Below are 23,936 nucleotides of genomic sequence, written 5' to 3'. Positions count from 1 at the left end.
ACAAGCAGGGGAAGAGGCAGAGGGAGAGGGAGAACCAAGCTCCCCGCTGAGCTGGGAGCCTGACATGGGGCTCAATCCCAGGATACGGAGATCATGACCTGAGCAAAAGGCAGAGACACTCACTCAACCACCTGACCCACCCAGGTGCCCCAAAATATAAAGGGTTTTAATATACCAATTAAAAGAGGCTGGTAGAGGCGCCTGGGTGGCTCAGTGGGTTAAGCCTCTGCCTTTGGCTCAGGTCATGATCCCAGGGTCCTGGCATCTAGCAACACATCAGGCTCTCTGCTCGGCGGGGAGTCTGGTTTCCCCATTCTCTCTGCCTGCTGTTCTGCCTACTTGTGATCCTTCTCCCTCTGTCAAATAAATAAATAAAATCTTAAAAAAAAAAAAAAGAGGCTGGTAGAGTGGGTTAAAAAACATGACCAAGCTAATATTATCTAAAAGAAGAAATTCATTTCACATATACAAATATAGGCTGGTGGAAAGTTTAAGGATGGAGTAAGTTAAATCTTATGCAAACTATTGCAAACTATTCATCAAAGCAAAGCCAGAGTGGTTACATTAATATTAACAACAGAGCTGCAAAAATGTGAAAAGAAAGCTGATAGAATGTAAAGGCGAAACAGACAAATCCACAATTACAGCTGGAGACTTCAATACTCCTCTTTCAACAACTGGCAAATGACCTAGTCAGAAAATCAGCCAGCACATGGAAGAACAGAACAATACCATCCATGTTCATGGATTGCAGTAAAAATGTCAATTCTCTCCAAATTGATATGTGGGTGTTTAAAGCAATTCCTATCAAAATCCCAGCAAGATTTTTTGGCAGACATATAGACAGGATTATTATAAACTTATATGGTAAGGCAAAGGAAGAAGAATAGCTAAACCAAATTTGAAAAAAAAAAAAAATGAAGGGGGAAGAATCAGTCTACTTCATCTTAAGCCCTATTATAGAGCTAATGTAATCTAAATTCTGACACACTGGTAGAGGGATGGGCACATAGATCAACAGAACAGAATAGATGACCCAGAAATAGACCCACACAAATATGCCAAGGAAAGATAAACTTTTTAACAAATGGTGCTGAAGCAATTGGACATCCATGAGTAAATAATAAACCTCTATTTAAATCTCATACCTTATATAAAAAATTCAATCAAAATGGACATTTAAATCTCATACCTTATATAAAAAATTCAATCAAAATGGACCATGGACTCAAATATTAAACAGCTATAAAGTTTTAGGAAAAAACCTAAGAGAAAAAGCGTCATGACAGGCTACACAGAGTTCTTAGACTTGGTATCTAGACACTGTCTATAAAAGGAAAAATTGATAAATTGGACTTTATCAAAATTAAAACTGCTTTATGAAAGGCCCTGTTAAAAAGATGAAAAAGACAAGTTACAGACTGGGAGATAATACTTGCCAACCATATACTCAACAAAAACGTTTCCAGAACACATAAAGAACTCTCAAAATTCAATAGCTAAAAAAAGCAAACTATCCAAATAAAACATGAACAAAGTCCTTTTGGGGCACCTGGCTGGCTCAGTTGACAGAGAATATGAATCTTGATCTTGGGATTGTGAATTCCAGCTCCACAATGGGGGTGGAGTTTACTTAAAAACAAAACAAAACAAAACAAAAGAACACCTAACACCTTGCATACATGATATACAAGCATATGAAAAGATATCCAACTTTATTAGCTATCAGGGAAATGCAAACTATAACCCAATGAGGTATCACCACACACCTATCAGAATGGCTAAAAAAATAGCTATAACACCAAATGCTGAGATACTGAATCATTCGTATATCATTGATGGGAATTTAAAATGGTACAGCCACTCCAGAAAACAGTTTGTCAGTTTCTTGTAAAACTAAATATGCAACTACCACACAATTGAGTTATTGTATTTCTGGGCATTTATCCCAAAGAAATGAAGACTATGTTCACATAAAAACTTGTGCTCAAATGTTTAACTAGTTATGTGTATTCATAATAGCCAAAATCTGGAAACAATCGAATCTAGAGGTCCTTCAATAGATGAAGTTAAACAAACTGGTACATCCAGATCACGGAATACTAAACAACGACAAAAAGGAACAAATTATTGATACCACAACAACCTGGATTGATGAGGTCAAGCAAGAAGTAGGTATGGCTGTAACAGGGCAACAGGAGGGATGTTGTGGTGATGGACATCGCTCTATCTTGACTGCATCAAGGTCAATATTCTGGTTGTGATAATATAGTTTGCCAAGATGCTATCACTGGAGGAAAATAGGTAAAAGATACATGGAATCTCCGTGCACCATTTCTTACATCTGCAAATAAATCTATGATTATCTCAAAATAAAAAGTAAACAACAACAACAAAAAAACAAAACAAAAAACAAAACCTCTAAAACCAAAACTGGGACTTCTGGGGCACTTGGGTGGCTCAGTTGTTAAATGGCTGCCTTTGACTCGGGTCATGATCCCAGGGTCCTGGATCGAGCCCTGCATCAGGTTCCCTGCTCAGCAGGAGCTGAGCTCCCTCTCCCACTCCCCCTGCTTGTGTTCCCTCTCTTGCTGTGTCTCTCTCTGTCCGATAAATAAATAAAATCTTTAAAAAAGAAAAAATAAATTAAAAATAATAATAATAAAAAAAAACCAACCCTGGGGCTTCTAAAGACAAAGGGGTATGTGACAAATATCCAATGTGTACTGGATGGCAAAAAGAAGATATAAAAGGCAATCCTCTCCTGAAACTATAAGCAGGAAATATATTTAGATGAGAATGATAAGGAAGAATTTTCTTGAGCTCAGGGCAGTCCTGACCAGAGAAGCTGCAATCCACTCTGGATTGTTTTAACATGGGAAACCGTGAGATGGGAGGGATAGTTCTGGGCTTGTCTAAGGAGTCTAGAATCTGAGCCAAATAGTAGAACAAGCTAAATAGTATGGCTCCTTCTAGAGAATATCAAAAATTCCACATTGACTCCAGAACTTTCTGTGGGTACCTTAAAGTTAACCTGAGATTAGATCTTTATCTCTTCTCCATGCCATTGCTCCTTAGGATGTCTAAAGGATAATTTTCCAAAAACCAGAAGAGTAAGAACAAATTTCAGACTAATATTTGATACAAACATTTTCTGGTTTAGGCTTTCATTCTAACTTGGTTTATCTCCTGCAGGACAAATAAAAGTTTTGTTTTGTTTTACTTGTAAGTGACACACTTATTTTTGGCATAAAATTGCTGAGAGGTAGTTCCTGAGCTTAGGGTAAAAATACATTTGGCAGGGCTATAGGTGTTAGAAATAACTGTAGAGATACTCAGGAAGTAGAAAAGCTGCCTGAGAGGTGGTAGAGGCCAATGAGGGCTAGAGCTTTTCTGAGCAATCCTAGACAACAAGTATAACTTCCTTTCCCTATTCTTAACTTTTTACCCCACCGCCTGCAGTCTCTGGCACTTCCTGGGTTGTGTGGACTGTAGATCTTCAAAAACTCTTAAGCCTTAGTATCTGATGTCCACAGAAATTAGTTTTATGCCAGTTCTTCAGCAAGGTAACTATAATCAATATACCTTATATTAAGAATTCTCATTACCAGGGGTGCCTGGGTGGCTCAGTCATTAAGCATCTGCCTTCAGCTTAGTTCACGAGCCCAGGGTCCCACTGGGCTCCCTGCTGGGTGGGAGGCCTGCTTCTCCCTCTTCCACTGCCCCTGCTTGTGTTCCCTCTCTAGCTCTCTCTCTCTCTCTGTCAAATAAATAAATAAATAAATAAAATCTTAAAAAAAAAAAAAAAAAGAATTCTCATAATCAGATACTTTCTGGAAAAATTTTGGAAAACAACCCAAATGCCCAGCAATAGATGGATAAACAAAATGTGTAAATGCATACAACAGAGTATTATTCAGCCTTAAAAAGGAAAAAAAAAATTCTGATATGTGCTACAACATGGATAAACCTAGAAGACATTATGTTAACATTATGTTAAGACATTAAGCCAAACACAAAAGAACAGATATTGTACAATTCCAGTTATATGATGTACCTAGAGTAGTCAAATTCATAGAGACAGAAAATGTAATGGTTCCAGGGGTAGGGGTCAGGGGATGAGATTATTTAATGGATACAGAGTAACTGGAACTTAAGCAAAAACTAAGAAACACAAAAAACTGGTTAACATAAATTTTGCACTATGTACATTTTGCCACAATAATAATAATTTAATTTATTAAATTTATTAAATTTAATTTATTAATTTATTATGAACAATAATAATTTCAGTAGTTTTACTACTGAAATCTAAAAATACAAACAAAAGTAGGTAAAATAGCATAATGAACTGCTGGGGGGTCTGTCACCAGCTTCAATAACTATCAGCTGCAGGCCAGTCCAATTTCATCTGTCTCCCCACCCAGATTATTCTCCCTTTCAGATTATTTTGAAATCACAGACATCATATCATTTCATCTATAAATATGTCAGAACGTACATGTAAACATAAGGATCCTTAGAAAAAATAGGCACAATGTCATTATCATCCTAAAAAATTAACAGTAATTCCTTAATATCAAATACACAGTGTGCGTCTGAGTCATCATTTCTTTTTAGTTTTCACAAAATATCAGGATCTAAAAAAGCTCCATATATTGCAATTGCTTGATTGCAGTAAAGAAATGTGGCTGTCCTAACAGAATTTTCCACCCTTAGATTTTGCTGACTACATCCCTATGGTATTGTGTAACATACTCTCTGGTCCTCTGTTTTTCTTATAAATTGGTAGTTGGATCTAGAGACTCGATCAGATTCAGGGATCTTTTTGGGTGTGCACTTACGTGTGTGTGTGCGCGCGCATGCTTAAAACTGTGGCCTGATACAGTGAAAACTCCAGTTCATTCATCAACCATTAATGAGCACTTCTCTGCCAGCTAATAGCAGGGGGTACTGGAGATACAGACAGAAACACACAGTTATCCCTAACCTCCAGGAGTTCGCGGTCGAATGACTGTAATATAATTTAACAAGTGCTAAGAGGGAGGACAAAGGATGGGCACTTAAATCACATTGGGGGTGGGGAGGGCGGTCTAGGAAGTCTCCACAGAGGAAGCAACAGCTGAGGTTTCAGATGAATTATTTGGGCAAGGAATGGGAGTTTCCCAGGACAGGGAGTAGCATGTTGAAGGTGGAAGGTCTTTATAAGTACACTGAATTCGAGGAACTGCAAGCTGTCAGAAGCAATTCACGCAGAAGTGTGGGATGACAGTGAGAAATGCCAGAAAAAAGGCCGGAAATGAATATAGAGGTCAGATCACAAAGGTCCTTGTAAGCTGTGATAAGGAATCTTTTCCCACCGAAAGGCAACGGGGGTAAAGCAAAGGATTGAAAACAGGATCATGAATGACTCCCAATTTAGAGAGATCAAAACTGTAAACTGCAAGAAGGCTGAGCAAGGAGATCAAGTAGGTGGCTTCTGCAGTAATTGAAGTAAGAGATGAGAACGGAGGCCGGGGCAGTGAAGACAGAAAGAAGAGAGCCCTCTGAGAGTTAGTAGAGCAGAGCTGATCAGACTTGGTCATTGATTTCATGTGGGAAATGAGGAGAGAGAAAAACCAAGGAAGACTGGGAAGACGGGACAAATGATGGTAGCAAGACAGTACCTATGAGAAGAAAAGCTCACGATATGCTCAGGTTGGAGATATCCAGTGGGCAGCCAGTGACGGGACTCTACTATTTAGCAGAGGGCTCTGGGCTGGAGATAAAGATGTGGAGCCATTAGGAGTAGATGAGGTATCACAGGAAGGATACAGACTTACAAGGGAATAAAGTTGAGGATGAAACATGAGGAATATTCTTTTCTGAAGAGTAGAGTGAAGAGAAAAGAATTTAATGTGGGGCGCCTGGGTGGCTCAGTGGGTTAAAGCCTCTGCCTTCGGCTCATGTCATGATCCCAGGGTCCTGGGATCGAGCCCCACATGGGGCTTTCTGCTCTGCAGAGAGCCTGCTTCCTCCTCTCTCTTTGCCTGCCTCTCTGCCTAGTTGTGATTTCTCTCTGTCAAATAAATTAAAAAAAAAAAAAAGAATTTAATGTAAACTGAGGAACAGCAAGAGGGATGGAAGAAAAACCAGGAGACGGAAGTCTCTCAGAAAGACTATAAAGGAGAGGATAAGTATCAGTGCTTACAGAGACACCAAAGCTCGGCCTGCAGCCTGGAGGAGTCATTTTGATGACACCACGGGGGCAGGAGTGAGATTTCAATTGGTTCCCTAAACTACATACACTTATAGTTTGCTTTGTCCAGAGAGACTCTGTCTTAAAAGCATGGATCTATTTTGCTTATCAAAAATAACAATCAATTCTGCTTTTTCATTTCAGAAACTGTCACGTGTCCTCTTTGAAATTTCCAACTTCCAGAAGTTTCACTGTGAAGGGAGGAGGTTTTTGATATTGTTTTTTTGTTTTGTTTTGTTTTTAAAGAGGGAAGAGACTTGACAATATTGATACTCTGATCAGAAAAAGTCAGCGGCAAGCTAGAAGCTGAAGATACAGGCATAGAGGGAATGATTGTTGGAACCAGTTTCCTGAGAAAGCAGGCAGAGAATGTGGAGAACAGGTGAGAGAGAGAACACCTCTAGCACGGAGATGGATTTAAGCAGAGATAAACTGGTTTGACTGTGCGGGGTGCGGGTGTGTGTGTGTGTGTGTGTGTGTGTGTGTGTGTATGTATGTCGAAACACGAGCTCACTCCTCCTGACAGCTTCTATTTTCTGTGTTGCAGGAGGTGAGTCACTGGCAGAGGGACGGTGGTGGGGGGAGTGAGGGAAGCTTGAGGGCAGAGGCACGGAGGAGATACAGCTGGTGTGAGGATGGAAGTGGGAGCCGGCTGCAGATGCCCAGAGCAAGCCAGTCAGCGTAAAAAACTGGGAGAGGGCGGAAGCCAGAAGTGCCTAGAGGCAGCAGGAGTGGGGACAGGTGGGAGGTTTTCAGCACTCAGCATCCTGGCTGAGGGAGGCCGGGTAAGTAAGGATTATCCCTTGCTCCACATTCACGTTTGGTCAAAGGGCACTTTCAAGTGGAATCATAATCGAATCAGCAGTCATCTAATATCAGTCTCCTGATTTGCTACAGAAGATACCATTCCAAATTTATAGGAAAGAATAGTATAGGATATGTGGGTAGGGGGTCCAGACCTGAGTCGGGAATTTCAAATTCCTATTTCATTTATTTGCTCAGATTGCTTTATTTTTAAAATGTGAAATCAGGTGCCCTCTCACCCTCTCCACTCTACCACTATCCTTAACAGTATTATGAACGTTTATCTATCAAGTCATTCTCAACAAAAACATAAAATGTCATCACAGCCACATACAATTCCTATATGAAAAGCTCATTGGAGAAAGGATCTCAAAACCATGTGGCTTTCAGGGCACTCAGTCTCTGACAATGTCTCTTCCTTCTAATGACTTGGAAACAACCAGGGGCCAGTTTGATAAGGTGGCCCCAGGGAGGCCGCATGTTAATGCTGACATATGTTTCCTTCCTCATCTACCTCTCCACTTCAGCCCAGCCTCTCTCCTCTCAGTGTGGAGGAGTGGTGGGGGAATGGTGAGGAGAAGCTGTATTTACTTCCCTTAGCCTGACTGAAGGGCAGCCCCTCGCCCAATTCTATTCAGCTAGTTAGAGCCTGCTACCCAGTGGATAAGGCACCCTGTGTCATTCCTGGGCACCTTCTGATGCTGGCTGGTATTCGATGTGTGAAATGGGAAGTTAAAAGATTCCTGCATTCAGCTGTGGACAGTTTTCTTTAAAGGATCTGATGTAGAAGGGGAGATTGATTAAAGTAGAAATTGTTCCTCATAAAAATGGTCACTGGCTGTTACAGGTGCAAACTGTGAACAGGTGGGGTATTTGAGGAGGAAGGCATCATGGCACTTGGCCGGTCTAAGTTTGGAGGTCTCATTTTTCTCAGATAAAACCATATAAAGTGCTCACACCAAGGAAAATGTGAAGTGATTTTGTCTTTGACTTGTCTCCTCTTTATATGTACACACAGCTATAATGCAGCACCTGAGCTGCAAAAGGAAGCAGATCAATTTTAAATAGAATGTTGAGGGGCGCCTCTGTGGCTCAGTTGGTTAAGCATCTGCCTTTGGCTCAGGGATTAAGCCCAGCATCAGGATCTTTGCTCAGCAGGGAATCTGCCTCTCCCTCTGCCCCTCCCGCCCAAGTGCATACCAACTCACCCTCTCTCTCTCTCCCTTTCAAATAAATAAATAAAATCTTTAAAAAAAAATAGAATGTTGATGTTAAAGATATTATTTTCCAGTATGTGGAGAGACTCAAAATTCCATAAAAAAAAAAAACAAAAACGGAAAGAAATTCTTAGAATAACCACGAACAGCCTGCATATGGCTCCAGCATAGAAGAATACCAATTTCTAATACCAGTTACATAGTTTTTTGGACACTAAGGTCAGGAAATACACATTCACTTTTTATGCTATTGCTTCACTAAAGACAACCTCATGGTAACTTGGGGGTTGAACTGGGATGGATGGGGGTTGGAGGGTACCTATTTGAATCTGGCTGGGTTTTAGGAAATGATAGATTTAAGTCAAAAGCAGACAAGAGAAAGCAAGAAAAGTAAACAAAGGTTCTTTGGATCCTTTTCTTTCATGTGCATTAATTAATTTTGACAATTATTCCCCACAAATTAATTAATTTTGACAATTTTGAGAACAAAATCACTTTAGAGATGCAATGATTGATGGAACTCTATAGGAGCAATGTTCTCACAGACTCAGAAGACTACAAACACAATGTTTATAAATTGACACACTGTGCTCTCCACAAAGTTTGCAGCAGAAAAAACAAGGCAAGTCATACCTACAACAGTGGAGCTTTCTACTTGTTTCTGTGTTCCTAACATCTGCAGGTAAGCTCATAACCAGTTTCATTTCTCTTCTTTGTCTTTGTAACACTGTTCTCTTGAGCTAAGTTTCAGGAAAAGAATTCCTGCCCTAGAGATAGTCCTCAGGTGACTGTTATTTGACACTTTTCTGTGTACCTCTGAGAATGCCACCACAAAAGAGTGCAGGAAACCCACCAAAGTTGTGGCTCAAGGCTTCTTGTCACATTTTCATTTGCCAACTACTTACTGGTGTGGTCTCAACCTCAGTTCTACCTATGACAGCTGCTGCTGCTGCTTACAGAGAGACAGAGAGAAAAATCATTCTTTACTTAAAGAAGATTAATGATATTTCATTGCTGGAACTGTTCAAGAGCTATATCCCAGGTAAGATCTAGATTAACACTTGATGAAAATAGGTGACATGGAAGAAGATGAAAAAAGGAAATGTTTTAGAGAAGCAGCAGAAGCTGGGGTGAGATGAGGGAAGGAAACTTCTCTGGGTGGTATTCCAGAAGTGGAAGCTTCAAAAGCCTTGTGGCGGAGTTTCAGAGAGGAGAGGCTGGGACTGAACCAGAGTCCTGCTCCCATCTCTGGGACCATTTACTCTGAACACAGAAGATTTAAAACTTTAGTGACTGATTGACTCCATAAAGTTCTTCAAATTTCTTGGAAGGAAGTATGTACACAAAATACTATCATTTTATTATGATGTCATAAATGATCCCACTATATCACATTAGACTCACCATGTCCTATATCCTGCTTTCGTCAGTCTCTGGTATTTTGGGGAGATTTCAATGATCTCATGTTGTCTTTAGTCAATGAAACAATTCTACTGAGGAAGAGAAATGCCCTTCCTGACTTGGGAACATCCTGTCAAGTGTGGGATGTGTTTCCTGCGTACCGTGTCTCTCCGATGCCATTAGCACCCACACAGTTGTCCAGCCTTTTAGAGAATGATTAAATTGGCCAAGATGGATTTCCCCATCTAGCTGAGAGTCAGCACTGTCTAGAAGACAGAAGATTTCACTCCTGACTCATAGTATGACTTTTCTCCAAACATTTACACACATTCTTCAGTCTTTTTAGGTTCTCTGTAAGATATTTGTGTTTCTTTTATCACAGTGAAGCAGAAAAGGACAGTATTTTGAAGACCGAAAACTAATTTCAGGAAGATTAAATTAACTTACTCTGACGCATTTTAATTTCCACTTTCAAAATTTATTAAAAATTTCCGCCAGGGTTCCAGATCCAGTTCATATATGGGCAGTAATCTGCTCACAGTGGTAAAGAATGTAAATACTTTCAGGCCCACAGGTACCATTTAATGACTAGAGGAGAAAGCATAAGATGAGGGGACTGTGGAGGCTTGGAAATTTGTGTAGTCTTTCCTTGGCTGCACTGATTCACATAACTTCTGTTTTAGCACAGAGCCACATACAACAGTGCATTGTGACTATTGACTTTGTTTTCTGGAACAATCCTGTCAGTTCAAAATAGACAAAAGACCTAGGAATATAAAAAGACACCTTGGATATCCCCAGTTAATGTTTCAAGTCACCTCTATAGCTCTGTAGTGGAAGGGCTTATACAGTAAATGAAATCAAAAGAGACATAAAAGAGACTTTTCCAATTTATAGCTAGTATTTAATAGTATAGTAATTAAGAGCAACAAGCTTTGATGTCAGGCTGCCTAAGTTCAAATTTTGGTTCCACTATGTCAGAACTGGGTGACCTTAGGAAATGTACATTTCCTCTTTGGGCTTCTGTTTCATCATTGGTAGAATGGAGATACAAATTGGGTTATTATGAGGATTAATGTAGATGTATTAAGCTACAAAGCACATGGAAAAGTACTCAGTAAGAACTAGCTATTATTAGAAAGTACAGCATGGATTAGTACATTTAGACCTCCCAAACCTCACCGTATCCACCTCTCCCTACCCGCCCCCCAAAAAGGAAAGAGAATCAAAATGGAAGAAAAAGAAAGAGAGATTCTCACAGACTTCGCTGATTTTTATGTTAATCTCTCTGTCAACACTTGTTAGTAGTGAGGAGAACATAAGCTTTGAGGTTAAGAAGACAAAGGAACACACACATTTAATATTAATCCCACTTGAAATCCCAGTAAAACTGTAATACAGAGCCTTATAAAATGACAAACCCACAAGAACTTGGAGAACAAGAGGGGAGATAGCAGCAACAAAATCTGGAAGCTGGAAAGGAGATGGACAGGTGGCCACTAACCTTGCAGATACAACAAAGGCAGATTTGAAGAGGGGTAAGCTAAGAACTAACTTAATTTCTCAAAACAATCCAGAACTAAAAGCAAAGGAGGCATACTAAATGGAAGTCTATTTCCTCTGGAGAATTGGGTAAAAGCTATTAAAGCAGTATCAGAGTCCTAAATTTGCCCTCCAATCTCACATCCATATTGATTCTGCTGGGGTGAGGGTAAGAAGTCTGAAGGCTCATTACCTGGATGTGGTGAATCAAAGGATCTCTAGATCACAGTACCAGGCTCATTTGACAGTGTGTGTACCATACTGAAAATAGGGATTACGTGAATATATGCATGTTGAAATTAGAATATAGAGAAACGCAGACCTGTCTCCTTCCTTGACTCTCAGAAACACTGGCACTGGTAAGGCCTTTACTCTGCAGGCAAGAGACTGGAAACTCGCCTTTGGGGAATCTGACCAGGCAAAGGAAAAAAACCTAGAGATACTAATTGGGAATTCCCCAACAATGGCCCACCCAGATCACCCTACTGTGAAGTCAACAGTCAATAACCCCACCTACATAGAGTTTCTAATCAGCTGTTTAGATTATGTTTAATCATAAGCAGATAGCAAAGAATCATCACAGGGTGGAGAGCCTGTGAAATGGAAGAGTCTAAAACAAATAAGGAAAATAAATAAGCAAAAGACTATATATAAAGGGAGAAGGCCCAAACCCCATAAAAACCTATCATTAAAATCCTATGAGATAATGGGGGGCCTGAGTGGCTCAGCTGCTTGAGCCTCTGACTCTTAATCTCAGGATCATGAGCTCGAGTCCCTCCTGGGGCTCCCCATTAAGCAGGGAGTCTGCTTGAGATTCTTACCCTCTGCCTCTCACCCCGCACATGTGTGTGCGCATGCGTTCTCTAAAAATAAATAAATCTTTTAAAAAATCCTATGAGACCATGTATTCATTAAGCTTTTATTTATTTATTTTTTTTTAAGGAAGAGAATAAAGGGCTCTTAGGAATTAAAACATGGCTGCTACCAGGAATTTAAAAAAAAAAAAAAAAATCAACAGAAGGGTAGGAAGAGAACATGGAAAAGCCTGGGTGGCTCAGTGGGCTAAAGCCTCTGCCTTCAGCTCAGGTCATGATCCCCGGATTCTGGGATCAGGTCCTGTTGGGCTCTCTGCTCTGCTCAGCAGGGAGCCTGCTTCCCCGCACCCCCCACCCAGCCCCACCTGCCTCTCTATCAAATAAATAAATAAAATCTTAAGAAAAAAAAAAGAAAGAAAGAAAGAAAAGAAAAGGCTTCCCAGAAAAGGAGCAAAGAGATAAAAAATAAGAAATTTAGAGGACCAGCCTAGGAGATCTAACATCTGAATGAGAGAGAGAGAGAGAGTAAGGAAGGGAGGGAGGGAACAAACAGGGAAAACGGAGAGGATTCATCAATGAAACAGTCAAAGAACATTTCCTAAAACAGTAAGATAGTGAGTTTTTAGAATGAAATAGTCCATGGGATTCCTGGGTGGCTCCGTGAGTTAAGTGTCTGCCTTCGGCTCAGGTCATGATCCCAGGGTTCTGGGATTGAGCCCCGCATCATCAGGCTCCCTGTTCAGTGGGGGAGTCTGCTTCTGCCTCTCCTCTGCCCTTCCCCCCTGCTTGTGCGCTCTCTCACTCTCTCTTTCTCGCAAAGAAATAAAATCTTTTTTTTTTTTTTTAAAGAACGAAATAGTCCCTTGCATACTCAACTCAATGAATGGCAAACAGACCATATCAAGTCATGCTGCTGTAAAAGCTCAGAACACTGGAGACAAAAAGACAATTCCAAAAGCTTCTGGAAAGAAAAAAGCAGACCATATAGAAAAGATCAGGTATCAAAATGTCTTCAGATTTCTGTCCTTCCTATAAGCAGCCTTAGGTGATCTCTGAAAATGGTTCACTACTCACTTGACACAGAAAGCCCTACAAAATCATGCAAACCAAAAGGTTCAAATCTTCGTGTTCACTCTAAGAACACATGTGAAACTGCACAGGCTCTCAAGGGTATGCATATCTAAAAAGTCACCAAGTATCTGAAGGATGTCACTTTGCAGAAGCAATGCATACCATTGCATCACTACAGTGGTGGAGTTGGTAGATGTGCCCAGGCCAAAGTGTGGGGCTGGATGCAGGGTGGGTAGCCCAAAGAGTGCTAATTTTTTACTGCACATACGTAAAAATGCAGAGTCACACTGAACTTAAGGTTTAGATGTAGATTCTCTGGTCACAGCACAGCCAGGTGAACAAAGCCACCAAGATGCAGTGTAGAACTTACAGGGCTCATGGTCAGATTAATTCAACAGGAGCTCTCCTGCCATACTGAGATGCTCCTTACTGAGAAAGAGCAGACTGTCCCTAAGCTAGAAGAGGAGGCTGCACAGAAGACAAAGATATCCCAGAAGAAACAAAAAATTATGGCCCGGGAGTCAATTCTTCATAAAATAAATGCAAATAACAGTAAGAAAAAAAAAGTGTTCAGGTTTCCAACACTGCAAACAAAGCACTGTCTTCAAAATTCTGAAAGAATGTTTCTGACCTAGAGATCTATTTTCAGCCACTCTTTCATATATAAGAATAATACAAAGACACTTTCAGACATGGATGCCTTCCAAAATTTTACCTCCCACACACCTTCCTTAGGAAGCTCCTGAAGAATGTTTTCCACCAGACACTAAACCAGGAAAGAGGAAGGCAGGAAATAGAGAGAGAATGGGAAATGTATGAAGGATGGTGAAGAGAGATTCCAGGATAAGGGCTGTGTATAAGAATCAGAGGGCAATTGATCAGGATTAGAAAGTGCCTTGAAAGATGCCCACACTAGGGACAGTCATCACCATGATCCCCATTGCCATGACATTAGAATTTTCACTGGAGAATCAAGTGCCTGTGTGAGCTCATACTTGGCTGTCTTAAGCAAAGTCTGGAGTTACTATACTCCCACTCCTTGCCTTGCTGCCTGGATCAGTGAAAACTTGCATTTTACTGAAAAGGCAAGAACATTTTACTTTGATCTACTCTTAAAAGCTGGAGGAAAGCCACATGAGTTTAGAGGCAGTAAACAGCAGCCTGTAATGTTTGACCATATTTCGGTCCAATGTTGTACAACTCATTCAAACTACAACTCTGCAAGGTGTCTTCACTGTGGTACAAACCTCTGTTTCCTAAGACTTGTGTATAACCCTAAGCCCTTGCCTCACCAGAAGGGGCTCTTAGGAGCTCTCAGAGAAGCCATGAACCAAAGATTCTGTTCACCTTCTCTGGGTGGGAGGAGTTGTCATCTAACAGCGACAATACTTGTCTTTCCTCACATGCCTAGGGCTGAACTTGCACTCAGGTTTTTCAAACCTAGACAAAGAAAAGCAAGGACATTACACTGTACTCAGGCTGTGGGCATGGGGGAAGAAGAGGTTAGCAGGAGGAAGAAAAATAAGTTAGGGCACAGAGCGTTTTAATTTAACGGTAGGTACAGGAGAATTAGTTTTATTGTTACTCTGTACACTATACATTTACATTTAAGTGTTCTTTATGACATGTTACATACATACCAGAGGCTTTGTAATATGAATCAGACAAAGGTCCCAATATTCTATCATTTTTGAGGTACAAAAGAGCAACCTCCTATGTTTAAACTAGTATCAGTTCAGGGGGTGCCTGGGTGGCTCAGTAGGTTAAGTGTCCAACTCTTGGTTTTGGCTCTGGTCATGATCTTGTGGTCCTGGGATCAATGCCCATGTCGGGCTCTGGCTCAGTGTGGAGTCGGCTTCAGATTCTTTCTCCCTTCCCCTCTGCCCCTCCCTGCTCACGAATGCACGTGCTCTCTCTCAAATAAATAAATACATCTGATCCTAGCCAAAAGGCAAAGAAGGGATCCCTCAAATAAATAAATAAATAAATAAAATGTTAAGAACAAAACAAAACAACTAACACTTCAGGCTCAGCAATTTACCTGTGGCCTTGAGGCAAGTCAAGAGCCCAAGTTTCCCCATTTGCAAGACACAGAGTGAAAAAATACAACAGCGAATTTCTTTGATGTAATGAACTCTCATAACTGCGTAACTCTCAAATTATGTATGCCCAATATAGTAATTTCTGTCCTCTAAAAGATAAAATGTGACCCTAATGGGGGAAATTCCTTTGCGTTTCCCAGAGAAAAGATCCAGAAAATATTATATTCACATTAACTATAGTTTAATATAATATAACAAGGAGAACTTAGGAACAGTTTTTAGAAATCCCCAAACCCTCACATTTCCCTCACTTCTGCTTTTCTTAGCAGAAATGGGGGCACAGAAACTGGAAATGACAGGAAGCAATAATGGGGATGTGATTTGAGGGAGAGCTGTGAGAGGAAGAATTAGAAATAAAATGAGACAACTGTGCTCACTATTCTCTTATCAAGGCAGAGATATGGGTGGATGGAGTTGGTTCTTGGTAGAAGAGCTATTTTGAGGCTCTTTTTCCAAGTACATAGATTAAAAATTCATGTAAACTAAAAAGAAGACTCTTCTACTTTTCTCCCGTTAGCTATAATTTACTGGGCAATTCTAATGGGTCAGAAGCACTTTAAATGTCTTTATATACATCATCATTTCATCCTCATAGATGTCCTATGATTCTGGTACCAATATTAGCTCCCTGCTCCTAATGTCTTTTTACAAATGAGGTAACAGAGGCTCAGTAAGGTTAAGAAAATAGCTCATAGTCACAGGCCAGTAAAAGCAGAGCCAGGTTTCAAACCTACATTAATCCTAACTATTCTCTGAATCAGTAGTGCCCATATTAAGTACCTCTTGATTCTAACTTCTGTCTTTTCAGTACGTTCCATTCCTAATCCTGCCCCCTTATTCTATAGCTAACTGTGATTATAATTTTTCCGGTAGCATCTACTGCTCTCTCCTTCCTGGGTAAGTTGTGGGAAACCCCTAGGTACTTTTGTTTGAAAGCCCAACACCGTATTTCTCACACTAGGGTATACCCAAGCAGGACCTGGCAATATACTGGGGTACCCTGAGGCCTAGAGGACAAGCAGGCACAACCTTCTGGACTGAGAATTTTACTTCAGGCTTTTGTTTGTTTGTTTGTTTCTGAGAACCTCCTTGTTTTTTATTTGAAAACGGAGATGCTTTAATATTTACAAATTCAAGATCTACATTGTTTTTATTAAAGATTTTTTAAAATTGATTTATTAGAGAGAGAGAGCATGAGCATGAGAAGCGGGAAGGGCAGATGGAGAGAAGGAGAAGCAGACTCCCACCTGAGCAGGGAGTCCAAAGCAGGACTCGATCCCAAGATCCCGGGATCATGACCTGAGCCAAAGGCAGACGTTTAACCAACCAAGTCACCCAGGTACCCCTACACTAACTTTTAAGATGAAACAAGTAAGACTCCAAAGATATTTTTTACTTGCAGCAGGGTCTTCTATTCCAAACCCTGGGTATAGGAGCTCTTTCTCCTTTGCAAGTAGTGTGAGGTGACCACTGGATTGTAAAATAAGTCAGCTAAGACCAGCCCTCTGCCCAGCCCAGGAGCAGAGTCATAACATCAAACATGACCCCAATCTGACTATTCAAAGACAATTACAAAACGTTGTACTTGGAAATACATATATTTTTAAAAATGCAAATTTTAGAGTAATATGTTTAATGATGGCATCTTTGTGAAAAATAATTATGTGTGTAAGTGTGAAAACAGTCGTGAAAGACACACACTTATCAGTGGTTCCCTCTGGGGGGCAGGACTGAGAGAACATTCAATTTCTATCATTTGATATTATTTGACTTTTTCCCCAGTGATATACATACTACCTTTATAAAGGATGAAAAACATTTAAAGGTTAAAAAACAGCAAAAAGAAGGTGGGGGACATGGATGAAGGCTGTCAAAAGATACAAACTTGCAGATATCAGGTAAGTTGGTTCTGGGATATGATGTACAGCATGGCAACCACAGTTAACAATACTGTACTATATATTTCCAAGTTGCTAGGAGAATAGATCTTAAAAGTTCTCTTCACAAGAAAAAATTATATCTATGTGAGGTGATGGATATGTTAACTAAACTTACTGTGGTAATCATTTCATTATGTATATATGAAATATACATATATATCAAATCATTGTTCTGTACACCACCTCAAACTTATACAACATTATATGTTGATTCTATCTCAATAAAACTGAGGGGACAAATAGCAACAATAGCACACAAAGTAATCCCAAAAACTAAAGAAAAAAAGGATCCTAGAGTTCTTCCAAGTCAGTAATCCTCTGAAGGATTGAGCCTGAAGGTCAATTTGAAAGTCAGCAGATTTCCGGTAGGTTCTGCCTGAATTTAATTCAATTCAACAATATGGCGTCCACTCTGGCAGGCACCATTTGAGGTGCTGGGATATTTATTTAGATCTTTATGTATCAATAAGATTCACCTCTTTTCTTCCAAGAGTTCATTCCATAGAAGGGAGACAGACATGTAAACAAATCACTGTAATATATGTGATTTTAATGCAATATAACGAATACAGAAACTTATCAAAGGATAACTGTTCTGCTCCAGGTACTGTCCTAAGCACAGATGGACATCAGAGTGAATAAGACACAGGCCCCACCCTCAAGGAGCTCAGAGCTCAGTGGGAGTAAACACGAAGTGTTGGTAGCATCTCTACAAGGGAGGGAGAAAAGAGGGGCCTCTGCAAGTTTTAAAAGGTAAAATGCAATGCCCCAGAAAGATGGGGGAGACAGAGGGGGCAGCATTCTAGATGAAAGAATTGGAAATCCAAAGGCACATATGTATGAAATAGCATGGTATGTTTAGGGCAAGACAGGAATTTTTAGGTCTGGAGGGTTGTACAGTGCTGGGTAGGGAGAAGGAGGAGCTGAGAGGACGAGAGACAGGCTGAGAGGTACGTAGAGGTCAAATAAGCCAGAGTGCTTATTTGCACTGCACAGTACCTTGGGTTTATGGGATGACAAGCCTCTGAAGGGCAGTAGGAAGAGAGCAATGACACATTCAGATGTCCACGTCAGAAAGAAAATTCTCACTGAGCCTCAGTGAGATGGTGGGAAGGCCAGTCACTAGACTTTGGAGCTGTGAGAGAGGAAGTCAGTCTCGCTAAGATAGGGCAAGGTAGACAAGAGCAGTACTGCCCGTGTGAAATAGAACCTGACCTATAGGGGCACCTGGGGGGCTCAGTGGGTTAATCAGGTCATGGACTCAGGGTCCTGGGATCGAGGCCCGCATTGGGCTCTCTGCTTAGTGGGGAGCCTGTTTCCCGCCCCCACCCCTGACCTGTCTGCCTCTCTGCCTATTTGTGATCTCTGTCTGTCAAATAAATAAAATCTTAAAAAAAAAAAAAAAAAGAACCTGACCCACAAATAAGTTTGGCAGTGACGTTAAAAATCAAAAAGGAACACATGAAATAAAGATTAATAATACATTTTTTCCTTAACCCACTATATCGAAAATATTATTTCAATATGAAATTAATATAAATATTGTTAACAAAATAGTTTCTATCCCCTTTTTATACGGAGTCTTCAAAATTGGGTATGTATTTCACACTTCTAGCACGTCTCAACTTGGTTAGCCACAGTATAAGTGCTCAACAGCTCCACTGGCTGGTTGCTATCATCTTAGTGCAGGACTGGAGGGATTAATTTAGGAAGCCATACTGGCAGGATCTGTTAACTAAGTAGAGAACAAAAAGGTGAAAAAAAACCAACCTGGAATTGCTGGCTTGGGCAACTGGCTGGAGGGTGGTATTGGCAAACCAAATAGAGGATACAGAAAGAAGAATAGGTTTGAAGGAGGAGAAGCAGGGGAGATAGAATGTTTGGTTTTAGGGTGTTAACTTAGCAATGAAGTGATGTGCCCATGGTGACCCTGCTAGTACATGACATAGCCAGAATTCTGATCCAGATCTCTTTGATGCCAAATCTTTTCTAAAGATTCCTCTGAGGGGGGATTTGACAAAAAGAAGGATAAGGCATGGGAGGTCAAAGTGTTCCTTTGTTTTCAATCGATGAAATACCTTCACACTGACACATGTCAAAAAACCAAAAAGATAAAAATAAAAAACCCCAAGTACGTGAGGCTGTACAATTCCATCTCCAAATTAATAATTTTTTGCATTAACAGTACAGCCATAAAAAAGTGCAATCATCATTTTCAATATTTTTGAAGATAGCAAGGGATTTTTTTGAAATGTTCTTAATTTTTCAAATCTAATGTAAAACATATACTTTCCACAGTACCATATCCTACTTCGTAAATATGTACACCTAGCCTAGAAGCAGGACTTTCAGATATAATCAAAATTATGTTCACATTGTAAGTGAAGATATTAATTTTTAAGAATAACCTAATAGTCATAAAAATGAATAAAAAAAGAATAATCTAATAGTCAGAAAATTACTAAGACCTTCTAATATTCTAAAGAGTAAAAAAGTGAAGGGATCCAGTCTGATTCTATATGCTAATTCAAAGATGTTTACTTGAACTGAATTTTGTTTTTTCCTCTAATATCTGCATATGCCTAGAATACAACATCAGAAAAACGGAACTTCTTAAGGTAGGTGACATCACAGCTGTCCTTAAGATTTGCTGTCTCAAAACACAACTGGTTGCCTTAGGAATGACTATGATCACACACACACACACAAAGGTATCTATGAATGGGAATAAATAAACAAACAAAATAATCTTTTTTCAAAGGCATGATTTTCCAAAACAGAAACAGGTAAACTGAGAAAACTCACCTGTGTAGGTTTTAAAACAAAGAAAAGAATGGTTTAAAAGTTGACCACTAGCCAGGAAGTAGTAGCCACAGTATTTTTAAAGGATGATAAAATTAGACCGTGTGTGTACAGAATGGTGGGAAATAGTCTGAGTGGTAACACTGGTGACAGTGAAATGATTTATAAACTACCAACTCTATGCCAGTTGGTACCACATTTCTATTAAGCACTCTTGTTTCAAAAAGTTTTCTAATTTTTTTTTTTAATAGAGAACAGAGCAGAGGGCCCTTGGTTTTCTTTCTTTCTTTTTTAAAGATTTATTTATTTGACAGGCAGAGATCACAAGTAGGCAGAGAAACAGGCAAAGAGAGAGAAAGGAGGAAGCAGGCTCCCCACTGAGCAGAGAGCCCAATGCAGGGCTCAATCCCAGGACCCTGGGATCATGACCTGAGCCGAAGGCAGAGGCTTCAACCCACTGAGCCACCCAGGCGCCCCGGCCCTTGGTTTTCCACAGTTAGACAAGGCAGGACAATGAAAGGGAAACTTGTTTCAGTGTGACAAGCCACTGAGTTGACATGGCAACGGTATGGCTTCATTCACTTACTGTTATTAGATAATGTATGAAATGCAGAATAAATATTGTGCCTAGTATCTATCACCTAGCGAAAGGAACAAGAATCCTGCTTGTAAGATGCAGACTAGGCAGGCATCTAATTCTGGAAAATACTGCAATTGGGAGTTATCAGAACAAAATAGTTTTATGAACTGTCTTAGTCAGCTTGGGCTGCCATAACAAAAAATCGTAGACTGGGTGGCTTAAACAACAGAAACTTATTTCGCACAGTTCTGGAGGCCAGAAAGTCTGAGATCAGGGTGACAGTGTGCTCAGGTTCTGGTAACAGCTTTGTCCCTGGCTTGTAGACAGCTGCCTTTCCACTGTGCCCTTGGCATGGCAGAGAGAGAGAATTCTCATCTCTTCCTTTCTCATAAGCACACTAATCACATCATGAGGACCCTCCCACTCCCATGACTTCATCTAAACCTAAACATTGGTGGTTCACTTGTGAATTTGGCAGGGGTACACATGAATCAGATCGTCTATTCTTGTTCTTCATCATGCCTGATCTAACCAACTCATAATATGCTGCCAAGCTGGCATTCAAATGCTGAGAATGTGATCATTCGCTTTGAAAAAATATCATTTGTTTTCAGGGAAGCGGAACATCTCTGAAAAAAGCACAGGATGTGGATTCAGCGTAGTACTAGAGAGCTGTTAACTTCTGGGCAAGTCGCTTAGCTTCTGAGCCGGTTTCCCCGTATGTAAAACTTACTCCAAAAACATATGTAAGGATAAAATCAGATAATATCTATGAAAGGACTCAGTAAGCTTTAAAAGACTACATATTGTTATTGATAGGGTATGAAAGCACAAAAATGTGGTACACTGATACATAGGTTTGACAGACCCTCAAAGATTAAGATGTTAAGAGAATTAAGTTTTCAGGAAAATACAGTGAACATATAGTTTCAAAGATCCTTTACTTTAATTCCTTGATTTAAGCACACCTATTTCTTCTTAGTTCCACTGTCGTCACTTTAGTTCAAAATGCCATTAGGTCTCCTGATCGGTTTTTTTTTTTAAGACTTCATTTATTTATCTGATATATATATAGAGAGAGCACAAGCAAGGGGAGCGGCAGGCAGAGGGAGAGGGAGAAGCAGGATCCCTCCCTGCTTAGGAGGGAGCCCGATGAGGGCTCCATCCCAGGACCCTGGGATCATGACCTGAGCCAAAATCAAGAGTCAGATGCTTAACTGACTGAACCACGTAGGTGCCCCTGGTTCGCCATTGCTGTAATCAGTAACTCATAGAGAGCTAGCTGGCTCTAGCTTCTCTCCTCCTCTAAACTTCTCAAAAGACTAGTATACAATTTCTTTCTTGCTATCCATTTACTCCTTAACCCCCAAAGGATGGCTTAACCCCTATCACTGCATTAAAGCTGATCCCACTGAGGCCATCAGCCATTTCCTAATTGTTGATTCCAGTGAACATATTTCAGTCCTTGTATTAGTCTGTTGAGTTGTTATAACAAAACTACCATAACTAGGTAACTTATGAATAGCAGGCATTTTTTTCTCACATTTCTGGATGCTGGGAAGTCAAGTTCATGTCACTGCAGATTCCATGTCTGGTGAGGGCCTGACTCTGTGTTCATAGATAGCCATCTTTCCACTATGTCCTCACATGGCAGAAAGGCAAGGGACATCTCTCTGGCCTCTTTTATAAGGATACAGTCCTATCCAGGGGGTATCTGCCTTCATAACATAATCATCTCCCAAAGACCCCATCTCCAAATAATATCACATGCCAGGTTAGACTGCAACATGTGAATTTCACGGGGAAATTTAAACATTCAGACCTTTCCTCTTCTATTTGATACTCCATTTTTTTTCTTCCTGAAACCGTGAATTCTGTGAGTCCATACTCTTATCCTTCTCCTTGTACTCCAACCATTCCTTGTCATCTCTTATTTTGAGCTCCTCTTCCCCCTTAAATGTTGCAGAGAATCAAAAAGAATCAAAAGAGCATGACACAAAGAGCCCAGAGTAGTATTTCAAGAAAGAAGGGATAAATGGACCTGTTACAGAAGAACGAACATGGATTTTTGGAAGGAACTGCGTCGAATCCTGTGACTTTACCACCTACTAGCTACGAGACAAATTACTTAACCCTTTTTGAGCCAGAGTTTCCTTATCCTTAGGGAAGAAATACCACTATCTGTGGAAACGTTATGAAAATTAAATGAAACGCTGCATACAAAATGCCTCACGTGGGCACCTTCCGCTTGCTCTATAGAACATTCTCAACAAACAGCAGCTCCCATTTCCCCACAATAGTCACTGGTAACACTGAAGAGCATCATTTCAATTAAGCAGTGACGATGACGGTAAGCTGCCTCAGGTTAAGGCATCAAGTTATGAAGTACTAAAAATAGGGAACAATAATTGAAAGAGGAAAAGGATTTGAGAGAGTTAACCTTGTCTGAAGTCTAAAAAGGATGAAGCAAGTTAAGTGCCAAGAGGGAAGTGAGCCCAGGGGAGCCCTCATGTCTTACATATAATTAGCATATGCCCTCAAATTATTTGAGGTAGAGAACACTCATTGGCTTTTAAAGGATGCAATTTGCAACAGGGACAGAAGCTGTAGGAGGCTGGACATGGAAAAGATCACAGGACAAATGAGCCACCTCATGGAAGAAAGTTTTGATGGAGCTCATGCTTGATACTTTTGATCATTTCAGCAAAGATCTAGGAAACAAAATATTTAGGAAAATTAGTTTCCAAAGCAGATTTGAATTCAAGCATCTTTGGGCCTGTTAATGAATGTGAAGCACACACTAGGGAATTTGTGTGTAGAAAACATTCCTTAATGGCACAATCTCTAAACCTTTCCATCTGATTCTAACTATAATAGATGTGCAAACAAACATACTTCTCAATTTTTCCAACCCTACATGCACAAAGAATTACTCTCTTCAAACACACATTTCATTCTAATAATGAGCCTTGACATGATAGCTTTCTTAGATAAATTCAGAGTTATCTCATGGGGCACCCAGGTGGCTCAGTCAGGTAAGGGGCTGCCTTCAGCTCAGGTCATGAGCTCAGGATCCTGAGATCCAGCCTCGCATCGGGCTCCCTGCTCAGTGAGAAATCTGCTTCTCCCTCTCCCTCTGCTGGTTCCCCTGCTTGTGCTCTCTCGCTCACGCTCTCTCTCTCAAATAAATACAATCTTGAAAAAAAAAAAAGGATAAATTCAAAGTTATTTCAGGTGGGTGGGACATGCATGTGGAATTATCAATAAGTATTTTCATCTTCATATGTTGATTACAAGGAAAACCTAAGTTTCAAAGAATTTAGAACTGTGCAGAGTCACAAGGCAAGATAACGGTATAATGGAATCCAATGCTATTCTTTTTTCCAAAGCTCTCTAGTAAATACAAGAAATGCAACGTTGTCTT

General features: G+C 40.2%; 1 protein-coding gene and 1 pseudogene across 1 annotated transcript in view; one reads left to right on the top strand and one right to left on the bottom strand.

The window, feature by feature from the left end:
- The window catches only part of LOC123944480 (protein only RNase P catalytic subunit), a 135,585-nt gene that overhangs the window by 9,427 nt on the left and 102,222 nt on the right, over positions 1 to 23,936 (bottom strand). The window lies entirely within an intron of this gene.
- Positions 13,076 to 13,723, top strand: LOC123944758 (annotated as a pseudogene).

Source organism: Meles meles, chromosome 6, assembly GCF_922984935.1.
Source record: "Meles meles chromosome 6, mMelMel3.1 paternal haplotype, whole genome shotgun sequence".
In the NCBI taxonomy this organism is placed as follows: Eukaryota; Metazoa; Chordata; class Mammalia; order Carnivora; family Mustelidae; genus Meles; species Meles meles.
This window is presented reverse-complemented; position numbering and strand designations above follow the sequence as displayed.